This window comes from Caretta caretta, chromosome 2 (assembly GCF_965140235.1).
Source record: "Caretta caretta isolate rCarCar2 chromosome 2, rCarCar1.hap1, whole genome shotgun sequence".
Taxonomy (NCBI): Eukaryota; Metazoa; Chordata; order Testudines; family Cheloniidae; genus Caretta; species Caretta caretta.
Genome location: NC_134207.1, coordinates 246,931,533 through 246,945,814, shown reverse-complemented (window position 1 = coordinate 246,945,814; position 14,282 = coordinate 246,931,533). Strand labels below are relative to the sequence as shown.

At 40.9% G+C, this 14,282-nt stretch overlaps 1 long non-coding RNA gene across 1 annotated transcript in view; it reads left to right on the top strand.

Annotated features, from left to right (window-relative positions):
- Nucleotides 1–12,732, top strand: part of LOC142071223 (uncharacterized) — a 43,759-nt gene extending 31,027 nt beyond the window's left edge. Inside the window, exon 3 of the long non-coding RNA XR_012667288.1 lies at nucleotides 11,094–12,732. This is a non-coding gene — a long non-coding RNA (uncharacterized LOC142071223). The remainder of the gene's footprint in view (nucleotides 1–11,093) is intronic.
- The last annotated feature ends 1,550 nt before the right edge of the window (nucleotides 12,733–14,282 follow it).

Here is a 14,282-nt window from a genome sequence, read left to right as displayed (position 1 = left end):
CATCCTAGTATCTCCAGTTACCATGGAGTTCATTTCATATCAGATCAATGAAATTTCTAAATGTTCCTTGTTTGCCCAAGGTTTATGCATGGTGGAGTGGCGGCAAAGGCTTGGGTTCATTACAAGCACAGAAACCACTATCTCTAGAGGTTTTTAATAGGCTGAATTGCTGTATATTGCTGCTCGTTCAATAAATGATAGACATCTTCTGAATTTTTAAAAAAACATATAATTATCACTCGAATAAAAAGTGTGATTAGTTTAAAATTAAGGATCTTTAGTTTACATATTGCATGTAACAGCAAGAAATGTATTTCCATCATTTATTGGAACTTTTTACAGGAATTTGCCCCTAAATTCTGAAGGAAAGTGCATTTTCTCTGTATAGAAAATATTTGAAGTACTACACAAGAATAGCTACTGTAACAAGTTTAAGAGACTTTTTACTCATTGGAATCTGTGAATTAAATCTGAAGACTTTTTCAGAACAAAATTATACAAGTGTTTGTCACAAGTGTGACAGTATATCACATGGCTGACAAGACAAGTCTTGGGAAACTGGTTCATTGCTGAAGGCTCTATTCACAACACGTTTATGAATGTACATGTACATCTAACCTCACAGCATGACAAAAAACAACATGTGAGCTTTTTTATTTTTTGAGGAAACTTCATTTTGTAAGTAACCTGCCTTTAGAATTAGCTACTGAAATCCTGAAAAGGAAAAACAATAAAGGCTTGGGAAAAAGCAGCTGTGATTATCTAGTTGGTAGCACCAACAAGCTTCTAAAATGGCGGGGAGAGCTTAGTTAGGAACCAGAACAGTAGTTTTATTCCATTTCCACACTGAAAAGCATGATTTCTTTCTGCTCCAATGTCTTAAAAGGAGTGAGCCTCCAGCAACTGTAGTCTATGGAGACCTGAAAGAGATTGCTGCAATGCAAATTGAAAACAAATAAAAATAATTGACTCATAAAGGTTTCAAGACCAGCAAATCCATCTACTCCAGATTCAGGTTAGGAAGCGCACACACCGTTTATGGAAAACTTGTATAGAATTTTGAGGGTTTTTGAGGAGAGAAGATTAGATTGTGGGTTTTATATTGTTAGTCAATTTGCATACATTTTTAACCAGCTTCTTTTGAAAGTTCCATTTAGAGTTTCTTACACCTCGTTAGTTCAAATAAAGTTCCTAAGGATGGACTGCCCACTCCTGTGCTTTTACTGTCCTTCAGTGTTTTATTGACTCCTCAGATAACTCGCACTAGTGTAAATGGGTTACTCTAAGTTTCCCTGTAAAGTTTCCTTTGGAGACTAAAGCTTGAACTGAGTGACTGGACTGTGTTACCAGGTATATGCACATCAGATCCTTTAATATATTACAAGACTTATCTCCTTGGAGAGTGCCTATGAACTTCAGCAACCCATGTCTCCTATATATAGCCTAAAGATTGCTCTCTACAAGACACCACCCTTGCCCGAAGGCACATCCTATTGACGAAGACATTTCATGTTCATTTTTACAAATGGAAAGACTTGATAGCCCCCATTTTCTCCATTCTTATAAGAAATGTGAGGAAAGAAGAAACTGCAACCAATAAAACCACCACCCAAGTCCTACTTTATAGCAAGAAATGTATTGTCTTGATGACTGTGCTTGGAAAGTCTCTAGAACATTGGGTGCTACCTTGATCAGATTCTGTACCACTACAAGGGTCGCCCCAGGAGGCACAGAGTCAGACACATGCTCAGTTCCTCCTATACTTCTTCCTTGATCCCAGAGGCAGTAAGAAATTGCAGGACAAACTGTCTCTGAATTTTGGGAAAATCTCTGTAATGACAGAATTTTTACTTCTTATGAGCTACCTGGGCACAGGTACTTCATTGTTATATCTTTAAAACAGAACAAAAGAACTAACACTAAGCAACATTCTGTTTCTATCTATCTATCTATCTATCTATCTATCTATCTATCTATCTATCTATCGTATGGTGTGCCATAGCTTCAGAGACAAAATTATTTGGAATTTTTAGGGCACTGAAGACTTCAAATCCAATATATGGGGGGTTGCAATTAATACATATTTTCTATAATATATTAGATGTTAGAGTTAAGAGCATCCTTTGCTGGGCTAAATCTGTGCGCATGAAATGGCAAACTTTCACGTGCAATTTTGAGACGTATTCATTGAGCTATAGAGTGACATGGAGCTTTATATGCAATGCTTTAACAGCTTTACCGCAGAAAGCACACAAAACACTAAGGCAGGATTTTCTTTCAGGGATAATACATTGAGAGGCATTAACATCTTCAGTGAGGAGATGGGCAGAGAACTGTTGGGCAATGGATTGGCTACAGCATTATTTACCTCTCCATCCATCCCTCCAAGTTCTTATATTCACACCCACCACCATAGTATCTGCGCACCTTATTATCAGATTGCCTGTAAAAGCGATGCCTGCCCTCTGACTCAGTGGTGTCCTGCTGGCTTCTTCCAGGGTAGGCAGAGCCCTGGCCAAGATATTGCACTGGAGCAAGCTTCATTTCATCTATATTAACAGATTGCTCCAGCGTAGTCACACTGATGCAAATTTTCCTAATCTAGTTGCCTTTGGTGTAACCCCATTCAGTTGGAGGTAGAATTTGGTATTTGAGGCACAATTGTGGTACAACTATGGGCCAGACTCTGATCTCAATTACACTGCTGTGAATGCAGGAATAAATTCAAAGAAATTACTTAGGATTTAGCCTGGTGTAACTGATATCAGAATGTGGCATAGAGTACTGATATACAACATAAGACTATGAGGTAATGTATTTAGCATTTTATAAAATTCTCGCAAATAGTGGCAAATGTTTATGATGACCTGAGACATTAAAACCAACTCAAACTGTATTTAAATCACTTTGCCAGCCTTTCATTTAAATACAAGAGTGGTTCATGTTTGTTCTGATATACAGTAGGCCAGATTTTGAGCTGATATCATTCTCATTCCCGCTGGCCATGCAATTTGCCACGAAAGAGAACATTAATTCAGTCGAAAAGAATGAATTGAACACATTGGTCAAAGAATATTATAAACCAGGGGATAATTTCCATTTTCTTTGGTAACAGTCATGAGCAGCTTTTTTGAAAGTCTGAGTTTTTATATATGTTATAAATATAAAGGGAAGGGTAAACACCTTTAAAATCCCTCCTGGCCAGAGGAAAAACCCTTTAATCTGTAAAGGGTTAAGAAGCTAGGATAACCTCGCTGGCACCTGACCACAATGACCAATGAGGAGACAAGATATTAGATTCTGTTTTCTTTAAATGGCTGAGAAAATAAGCTGTGCTGAATGGAATGGATATTCCTGTTTTTGTGTCTTTTTGTAACTTAAGGTTTTGCCTAGAGGGATTCTCTATGTTTGGAATCTAATTACCCTGTAAGGTATTTACCATCCTGATTTTACAGAGGTGATCCTTTTTACTTTTTCTTCTATTAAAATTCTTCTTTTAAGAAACTGATTGCTTTTTCATTGTTCTTAAGATCCAAGGGTTTGGGTCTGTGGTCACCTATGCAAATTGGTGAGGATTTTTATCAAACCTTCCCCAGAAAAAAAGGGGGTAAGATTTGGGAGGATTCTGGGGGGAAAGACGTTTCCAAACGAACTCTTTTTCAGTAACCGGTGTTAGACGTTTGGTGGTGGCAGCGAAAGTCCAAGGGCAAAAGGTAAAATAGTTTGTACCTTGGGGAAGTTTTAACCTAAGCTGGTAAAAGTAAGCTTAGGAGGTTTTCATGCAGGTCCCCATATCTGTACCCTAGCGTTCAGAGTGGGGAAGGAACCTTGACAATATACATATATTTTCTCCTGACTTTATTTTCCTATTCAGGGTTGCACAGCTTCAAGTGCCTCATTAAATACTGGAGAACTTGCGTGATTTTAAAGATTCTGAAGTCGAGAAAATATTAATTGGAAGTGGAATTACTGCACATCAGAATTTCTGTGTTAGAAAACATACTAACCTTGGTGTGTAATGGTCTTAAGTGATCCAGATGCTGAGGAGTGAACTAGAATAGCACTAACTAATCTTTAGGGCCCGATTCTGTGCTGGGATAAAAGAGAATGATCTTTGAATATCCTCAGAAATGTGTCACTTTGGCAGTACTTGTCTTGAACAAGCAAACTACTTGTTGAAACAGTGGCTACCTCATCGATTCTACTGGGTAGTAGAGGGGTGTTCTTCCGCTGCTCGACTCCATCCTTATATGCCACACATAGCAGGAAAAGTATGTCTACCTATGATTTCAATTTATACCATTAACACTTTTTAAAAGTTCAATAGAAAACAGTAAATTAACTTAGGATCAGTTTGTGCCCAGTTTACATGTATAGGGAAGGCAGAAATAAGGAGCTTCCTCTTACATGCCTAACCTACACCTCATCACAGATCCACCCCTTTTCCCCTCCAGTATGCTGACCCTACAGCCTAGTACATTGGGAGAGATTGCTGCAATCCCTGAAGAGTGTAGCAATGGATACACAGTGCTCCCACTTGTAGGGTGGTTCTGTACCATCCACAAAGCAGGCTGTGTGTAAGTGGCATGGCAGCTTTAAATACATTTCAAGCCACCTGAATGCAAAGACAAAGTCCGTATACAGGCAGGCTGGACTGTGACTTATAGGTGAAGCCCAGCGTCAGGCATGGTGTGGTGCCACACTGCCCCAGTGAGGTGCTTGGAGGCTTTGTGTCTCAAGGAAGCAGAGCACCTCCTGGAACTCCAAAATGAGGCTCCTTTTGAGGGTGCCTCTCCCTGCCCCATAAATGGCCTGCCTATGAGAAGCTGAGCTGGAAGCATGGTTTCTCCTCATCCCTGCTGTGCACCCAGGAGGCAGGAAGGGAGCAATCTAGTGCACCCCAGACTGCTGAAATGAGAATTCTGCCTGGCCCTCACAGGGCCTACCCTAGGGAAGAGGAAGGCTCCTTTGTTCTTCACCCCTACTGCACACTATAGAAGGGCCAAGCGCAATCTGGTTCTAGGATACATTACACAAACCAATGGATGTTAATAGTACTCATTGCTGTACCCACAAGCTGATACTTTTGTCTCTTCTGTGAAATCCAGTTTTCCATAAGTTTTTGAATGATACTGAAAAATATTTTGCCAGTAAACAGATAAAATAATTCCATAGGTGCCCAATTCGTCAACCTGCACTCATGTGAGAGAAGCCCCACTGGGCTTCAATGGGACTATCTGTGGAGTATGTGCTGCTCAGCATGAGTAAGTGGAGAATGGAGCTCCAAATTAGCAAAAAAACAACTACTGCAAAGAAAATATAGAGCAACTATTTTAAGCTGTTGTTGTGAGCTAAGGAGGACTCTTGTTGATTGCATGATTACATATGCATGCTTTTCCATGCAGCCTATATGTTTATTTAACTTCTCTCCATTAATGTCAAGAATTGCTTAGCAACACATGGCCGTGCCATGCTGTAGGACAAGTAGCAATATTTATGGCAATGGTGAATCGAGAGAACGCTGCATAATTAAGTGTCATAACTGCTTTAAAAAAAGAATTCCTAGATTAATTTGTCGGCTATGTTTGCTGTGTAAGCACTGTGCTCCAAAACCAATAAACACTACATATGTCATGTCTTAGGCTTCTATAATGAAATTTTACCATTGCATTTAGTTGTCCCAGATCTTTATTGATGGCTATTATGGATTATCCTGTTAAAACCACAACAGAGAGGAACAATTTAGACTACTGCCTTAGAAAACTACTCCTTTTAACCAAAAAATCATGTTATCCTACTGAGCTTCTATGCACATTTTAAACTGAAAACAATAATATTAAACTCTTATTCTGAACTCAGTGTGGCATTTTGGTTGAACTTGTCTCCATTTTAACCCTAAGACAGGAAGTGAACTGGCTTTTCCACATAGTCCTGTTTCTAGTAATGGACTGGATTTTGTTTGATCAAGTTATTATTCATTTAAGTCATCCCTCATGCTCTACCATCTTAATATCACCTAAACTATTCTAACTGGAAAGTCAGTACCTCCAATAGCTTTCATGTGGAGTAACAACTGGAATTATTAAACTAAATTCAATGCCTACTGTGTAATAAAGAGCAGATGGCAAAATGTGGAATTCTATTTTGAAAAATAATGAGCATTCTATTTGGCGGTTTTAAAGAAGGAAGATTTCTTTGCCTTCTGCAGTCTCTATGCCATGTTATACCACTCTGTTTTGTGATCTCCTTTAAAATAATTCAGGAGGGATTTTCAAAACAATTCAGAAGGGAAGGTTTTCTCTGAAGAGTGCAGTGATGTGAGATACATTATTCAGTCAAAATACTAAGGTGGCAGAAAATCCAGGCTCAGTCTTCCAGATCTTGCTGTCTGGTACACACCTCGCTGTATCTTTGGGAGTAAACAGCTGTTATGCCAATCCAGTTTCATGTTTTACAATATAATTTATTTTTAAGTACAGTACTGTTATTTTTTTCTATATTGACCACAGCAGACATGCCTTTTCCCTGGTAGAAATCATCCTCGGGCCTTCCCCTTGTCTAGTAAGTTGCTTATGCTTTTGCCTGACTGGGCACCATGTAGTTATGAGGTAAGCAGGGATGTTTTCAGCATCCCAAACTCTCTGGGAAATTCTGCCCCTAGGAAACAAATAATTGGCTCAGAGAGAGGGAATATGAGGAGAGAATGACAAGTCAATGGGGCTACAAAAGTGCCAGAGTGAATTCCAAAGGGCCTGATTCTGCTACTTTAAGGATCCCAAATACCACAAAAGCACTCAAGTAGTTCTATTGACTTCAAAGTGACTTTGACAGCATCAGGACTTCAGGATTCAGCCCATTGGAAACAGCTAAAATGGGAAGCTATTAAAGCATTAATCAGGGTATCAAACAGAGGTAAAGGATCAATGGCAGAAGGGAATTTTACAAAGAAGGGAATAGACAGGGAAGTTGGAAGAGGAAAAAGTATGCTCAGGAACTTGGGAAATAACACAAGTGTGAGGATGACATTAATGTATTAATTTAGATGGAATACAGGGGCCCAAAGATGTTAACATAACCCAGTTGCTGTCCAACATCAAACTGTTTTAAACAAGATTTAGGGTTTGGTATTCACAGACCTCAACTTGCTTAGCACCATAGCAAACAAACCATTAAAACCATGTTAACCTTTTATTGAAGATACAGAAAAGGAAAACAGTTAAAACATTTGAATTGTAAAGTATTAAAGACGTTTTCATTTGAACAACATCCCTTGTTTCCTTTGTCTTTAACTGGTGAGAGTTTTTAGCAGGAACAAACCCCTTGTTTGACAAACTCTTATATGGTATTATAGATGGTGGTAACTGTTCTTTTGAGGAAAAGAGAAGAAGTTAATAGAGACAGGCTGGAGCTGTCATTGCTGTTGTTACTAAAGTCTGATTCCGTACCCTAGAAGACAAAACAAGATACACCCAGAAGGAGAGAGAAAAGGACAGCAAAGATAGACAATACAGCTTCTGTCTCTGATGTTGACTGTCATTTGCAACCTCACTGCTGGAGAAACACCAGCACAGCACATGGCTTTACCAGCCACTCTGAGACCTAGCAAACATGTACCAGCATTGGGATGTGTAGCACAGGCACCGAATTTCAGCTTTCCCTGGGGGTGCTCCACCCCACTCTGCTCTGAAGACCCTCCCCCAACTCTGGCCCTTCCCCCAAGGCCCTACCCTTGCTCCACCTCTTCCCACTCCCACTCTGCCCCACCTCCAAGGCCCCGCCCCACTTTTTCCCACTCCTGCTCCTCCCCCTCTCCCCAAGTGCCTCCGGCCTGCTGCCAAACAGCTGATCAGTGCCGGGCAGAATGCGCTGGGAAGTAGGGGGAGGAGCTGATCAGTAGGGTCCGCTGAACAGCTGATCAGAAGTGGCTGATGGGTGCTGAGCACCTACAATTGTTTTTCTGTGGGTGCTCCAGCCCCAGAGCACCCATGGAGTCTGCGCCTATGCTATGTAGAACATTGTTTTTAGTTGTCTCTTCCTGGTCACAGGTTTACAGCAGTGGTGCAAAATACACAGTCTTGGCCAGCTAAGTCAGACTTTTATTAAACAAAATGGAAAAGGAGAGGGATAGGAAAGAGAAGAAATAAGGTGGGGAAGAAAAATGACACATGGGGAGGGACAGGGCTTCACATCCCAGGTGGTATTCCTGATTTAGGAGGAGGTGATGTCATCTCAATCCCTCTCCCGGGCCCCATCTGGTCAGGACATCTCCCAGGATAAGGACAAAGAAGGTCTGGGGTCCCAGGAGATAGCGGTGGTGGCAGTCAAGATAGTGAACCTCGCTCCAGCCATCAATTTTCCGCAAAGTCTCTTTCTTTAAGGACCTCAAAAGGTAGTGATGTGTGGAAATAGCCCATCCCCACAGTATATTGTCCACCAATTAGTCCTAGTATCTAACACATCAATTTTGGTTCACTGCATTCTGGTTCCAAACTTTTCTTGTTTACACAATCCTTGAGTTATATCAGCAAGCCTTTTTGTTTGCACTAATTCAGTCTGTTTCCCTTTCATACTTTTTTCCACCAACATTTGTTGTTATAGGTTACTTTGACATCTTATGAACCTGCACTCACTGTTTAGTTGAGCTCACAACTAGGGTAAATGTGTGGGCTCATTTATCACAACAACTCTCAGAGTAACAACCTGCAACCACCCAATGAAATTATATATGATTAAGTAGGATAATAAAAAAACAAACTATGTAAGTACAATACAGTACAGAAAAATTCAGTATTGAGCTGTACAAGCTAGTGGAGCTGATCTGCAAAGCATGTAGCCAGAAAAAATTGAGTGAAGGAAAGAGCAGAGAAACAAAAAAGGCAGTGCAGGTTCCAGACAAGAATCAAATTACAAATGCCCTCAGAGCACAGGTTGTAAAGGAACTGATGGGTCTTCTAAGGAATGAAGTCCACCTTCTAGAAGAAAAAAGAGCCACTGGCAGCATGAAACAAGCAGTAGTAAGAAGGCCTTGAGATTTGTGGGTGGGTTTGGTCCAGCTATACCTGGCCTCCTTGCGGGGTGAATCTTTTTCTGGTGCACTGTCCATCAGGGTGAATCAAATTCCATCAGTTGCAAGAAATGAAGTCCAATACCCAAACACACCAAATTCCTTGTAGGCATATGCTTTGTAGTTAGTTTTCTAATCATAGAGGCCCTGATCCGTGAAACTGAATAGGGAGATTGTGTCCAAATTAAATCATGCAAGGAAACCCATACCCGCATACATGTCTGTATATCAGTTTGGGTTACTTCACCATCACCACAGTTGCCATAATGTATTAAAATGTTAACATGGAAACAATGGATAAGCTTAATATTGCATACTGCACTGGTTCTGTCGGGCAGGGCGTAATTAAGATGGTACAGAGAAACTTAACTCAGAATGTGACTGGTTTTGTGATTTCATGTCAAAACCTTACTTAGCTTTAATAATTTAGTATTTTTTCCATTCCCACTACAAAATGTTCATCCTGGGCTCTTTTCAGCTGAAATTTTAACAGAGCTCTTCACTGCCTAATTCACTTCCTCTATGCAGATCCTATTACGCCTTGAAGCATTTCACATGATTTCTCAGTACTTGCTAGCATACTGCCTTGTTAACTCAGAGTTTTATTTCTAGAAGGTTGTTTGTTCATGCTTTATGATTACAGTCTAGCTCAGTCCTGTCATCAATTGAGTTGAAAGTCTCCACTGTTCCTCCTTCAGCTGTGAAACTGCTACTTTATTATCTTCAACAACTTCTTCCATATCATTTCATCTTCAGCCTTGCCTAATGCTTTGTACCAATTTCAGAATCCCCACTGATATTATTACTTTGTGACTTCATCAGCAGAACATTAAATGATGAGCAACTTTTCTCTTTTTGACAACTTTTAGCTTAATCTTCAACTATGCTATTAGGAGTTAGAGATCACTGCCAATATAATTTTTATGGCACATTTTCACATCTTGCATTAACTTCCAATTCTTTTTCTTCTGAACCTAAGTTACATTGCAAAATGTGTATTGATTTGGGGAATGACAAGTAAAAATAAGTAATGTTTGTGTGTGTGGTTTGCCTCTCTAAAAGAACTTCATGTACTATGACAGGGATCGGCAACCTTTGGCATGCAGTCCACCAGGGTAAGCCCCCTGGCGGGCCGGGCCAATTTGTTAACCTGCCGTGTCCGCAGGTTCGGCCGATCACAGCTCCCACTGGCTGCAGTTAGCCGTTCCAGGCCAATGGGGGCTGCGGAAAGCGGCGGCCAGCACATCCCTTGGCCCATGCCACCTCCCGCAGCCCCCATTGGCCTGGAACGGCGAACTGCGGCCAGTGGGAGCTGTGATAGGCTAAACCTGTGGACGAGGCAGGTAAACAAACTGGCCCAGCCAACCAGGGGACTTACCCTGGCAGGCTGCATGCCATAGGTTGCCAGTCTCTGTGCTATGACCTATCTGAGGATATCCATTCTGAGACGCTTCTTACTCCAAGAGGTGGAACTTTAAAGGAAATGTGTGCTGTATATGCAATCTTTATGAGATTTGAAACTACCCTATTATGGAGCAGAACTGCAACCTTCTTTTGTTCCTGGAATCCAAAGGATGTGTATTTTGTCCTTGAGAACGTTTTAATTAAATACAAAATATGTGTTCAGCAAGACCACTGTTTATTTTCTGCTACAATTTCTCACGATCCCCCTTCCCCCAAAGGCATTGTGACGCTGGCACACCAGATGCCAGCTCTTGCCAAGGCTTTAGCAAGTCGAACGCTTACAAATTCATTGCTGGAAAGCAGTAAAGCTCACTTATTTGTCAGCATGGTTAAGATGAGTACTGGACTTCTATAAGTGTGTTTAGACTTTATGAAATGCTTGTAAGTTGCTGCATGTATTAATCCTACTTAGAATGTCTGTATCCCATGCTATGAGGTAATACTTAAGTTGCCCCATAACTGTAAAATGTTTGGTCTGAACTATGTAACTAACCAAACAGGGAAAACACTTCACCTAATGCAAAATGCTGAATGCTTATAAAAGGCATTATCTCCTGCCCATCAGGAAGGACTGCTGAATCCAAATGGGGCATCATGGGACATCACAACACAACGGCTTTGTCAATTGCTCATCACACCGAGAAAGAGGCAAAAAGGGTCATCCCATCAGCTTGAATTCTGAAAGAAGAAACTAAAACTAGATGACAAGAAAATTTTTCCCTCTCTCTCTCTCTGATGTTTGGAATCTCACAGGGCTGCAGCTGAAACAGGGGCAGAGATCCCCAGGGTCAACCTGGGTTAGCTCTAAAATACATTCAGTGCAGAGAAATTACTATAGCTCTGTCCCTTTTGGAACGATAGACTGTAACGCATTTGTGTATATATATTGCCTGCTTTAACCTTTAAATAATTCTCTCATTTCCTTTTCCTAGTTAATAAATCCTTAGTTAGTTTACTATAGGATTGGCTACAAATGTTGTCTTTGGTGTGAGTTCTGTGGTACAAATTGGCCTGGGGTACGTGACTGGTCTCTGCGGACTGGAAGCAACCTGTATCTTTTGTGATCCTTGGAGTAAGGCAACCAACTATCTCTTAGTACAGCTTGCCTGGATGGCAAGATAGACTGGAATGCTGAAGAGGACTATCTGTGACTCCATGGTAAGACTGGTATAGTGCTTTAGGAGTTCACACTTGTTACTGGGTTGGTAAAAGCTAATTATAGAACACACACCCACTTTGAGGTGTCTGCCCTGAGGTTAAGCAGCAGAGGGGTAGCTGTGTTAGTCAGGATCTGTTGCTGCTTTTACCCTGAGGTTGGCACTCACTGTCAGAGAGTGAGAAAGGCACAGTAACGAACTATCAGATTTTTCCCAATGGCTGTCATAAGTTTGCTAAAGTTTACCCCCTCTTTGTCTTGATTATTACTAGCATTGAATGATTACTACATAGCATTGAATGATAATCACTTTTTTCAGACATTTGAACTATCCATTGACCATTCATCCGATGGATTTTCTTTCTAATTTTGTGATCTATCTCCTAGGATGTCAAAATCCCTGTCATTGGATACAACAGCAGAAATATACAGGCTGTTCTTATGCTAGGATCAGTCTGTCAGATCTTGTACATGCTATATATTATGGAGAGGTGATAGAGTTGCATCTCCAGCATTAAAGACTGGACCTATTTTGTCACTCCAGAACCTTCCAAAAGTCCCTAGAAGAGGTCAATTCTATTTCAAATTTTGTATGTGTGGTCCCCAGCCACAAGACAATGTTTTGTGGTAATTTGGACAACAGACTTTGATTTGGGTGGAACTTCAATAAAATGGAGTGCAATTGTGTTTCAAAACTTCTAATTTGGGGGGGAATGGGACAAAACAGGTTATCTTAAAAACTTCACAATGAGGTTTATTTGATGAGGTTGTGGTGAGCTCTAGTACACAGGAACAGTTCTGAGAAAGTAAAGCCTCATTTGGGAAGTTATTAGAATGGTCAGAACAGCCCAGAGGTTCCTAATACACTTTTTAATGTGCCAGATAACTGGTAGAATCCTAAACTTTCATTAAAAGGCCAAAGTCTCTAGACCTTTTCCTTCTGGAGACTGCCTTCAAAATACAAGGCGACTGCCAGGAAGTTTGGTCACAGTTTCTGAAAATGAGAATAGAATCACAACCTTCTGCTCTTCCAAGAATCCTTGCCAGCTGTGCCCCTGCCTGTAGTGGGAATCGAGACAGACCCTGCGTGCTTCAGAGTAGAGGTAGAGAATGTCACTGCCCCCAGAGCTCCTCAATCAAATACCAGCTTGCAGCATCCCTTCCTTATGACTCTCCAAAGAGGAGCAGCACCAGCGGAGCTGTCATTTCTGATGCACTCCCCTCAAGAATCTGCTCTAGCAGCCAGTAGCTATTTGGAAGTGTCATCAAGAGGATCCAAGACTTCATCTTCCCTCCCTACGTGACTATGCCCATACACAGGCCCATTTATGTGGATGCCTTCCAAAAGTAGTAGAGGTGCGAGAGAGATTCTGGGAAATGGGCTCCCGTGTGATCATTTGAGAGGAAGTGGCTTTCCCACCCCTCCCCCACCTCCAGGTTAGAGAGAGTGACAGTCTATTTCCTTCTCCTCTTCCTAGCAGCAGCCTTTGTCTCCACCTCAGAGACAGCTGGCTATAGAAGATGGCATATTTCAAAGTGACTGAATCTTCAACCCATCCTTCGCATGCTGTGTCGAACCACGCACTGGGTAGCAGCACACAGGCAGCAAGCAGCACAATCAGCATGGATAGCATGTCAATACCATAAAGGTATCTGGGTGAACTATGGTCTTCTCAATAATGGAGGCACGTTTGAAAGTCAGTAAAGGTCAGCCTTGCTAATTGGCTACCAAAACTCCCATGGTGGAAAGGAGAAAGAGTGATATTCTCCTGTACAATATTCCCTCCTCAGTGAAAGAGCTCCTACTGTCCCAGGCTAAATGTTTTCTACCTTTAATGAGTGCTTAGTAGCTGAGCTGCCACCTTTGCCTCTACAACCACCTGAGTTGCCATATCTAGTTTATTGGTTTTCAGACTGTTTTAAAATATACTAGACCAAATTCTACTTTCAGTCACAGGCAAGAAATCTCATGATCTTAAGTAGGATTGCACATGTGTAACTTAGGGAAAAAAATTCACCCCTTTGAATAAGAGATGCTATTGTAAAATACAGTTCAGATTATTCTGCTTGAAAAGGTGAGCTCAGCAAAGAGAGCACATGGAGTCTGTAGCAGGTTATTCAAATTTAAAATGAACAGAGATTAGGAAATGTTATATTCTGCATTCACCTTTAGATATTTAAAATGTTTTTCTCCCAAAAATTCCACCTCTGGATAATTAGTCCATCAGTATCAGTATTAAGCAGGGGGCTTTAAATGGAATGATGGTTATGATGACATTGCAAACAAGCTTTCTACATCAAACAAGAATCTATTGAGCCCAATCCTGGGACCAAAACCTGAGGTTGTTGCTTTTACTCAAGCAATCACTCCTAGCCAATAATTATTTTGTCTGAGTAAGGACTCCAGGATTTAGCCGACTGACTTCATGCTTGTTATTCATCAAGGGCAGAATCCACAGAACTAAATGGCATTCTACATTAAGACAGTGCAGAGTTTATGACAAACTTGTAAAAGTGAACCTTTTTATTCTGTAGTGAGAAATCTAGAGGAAATTATCCATTTGCTGTGAATTTTACTGATATGCTAAGATTTTGTAG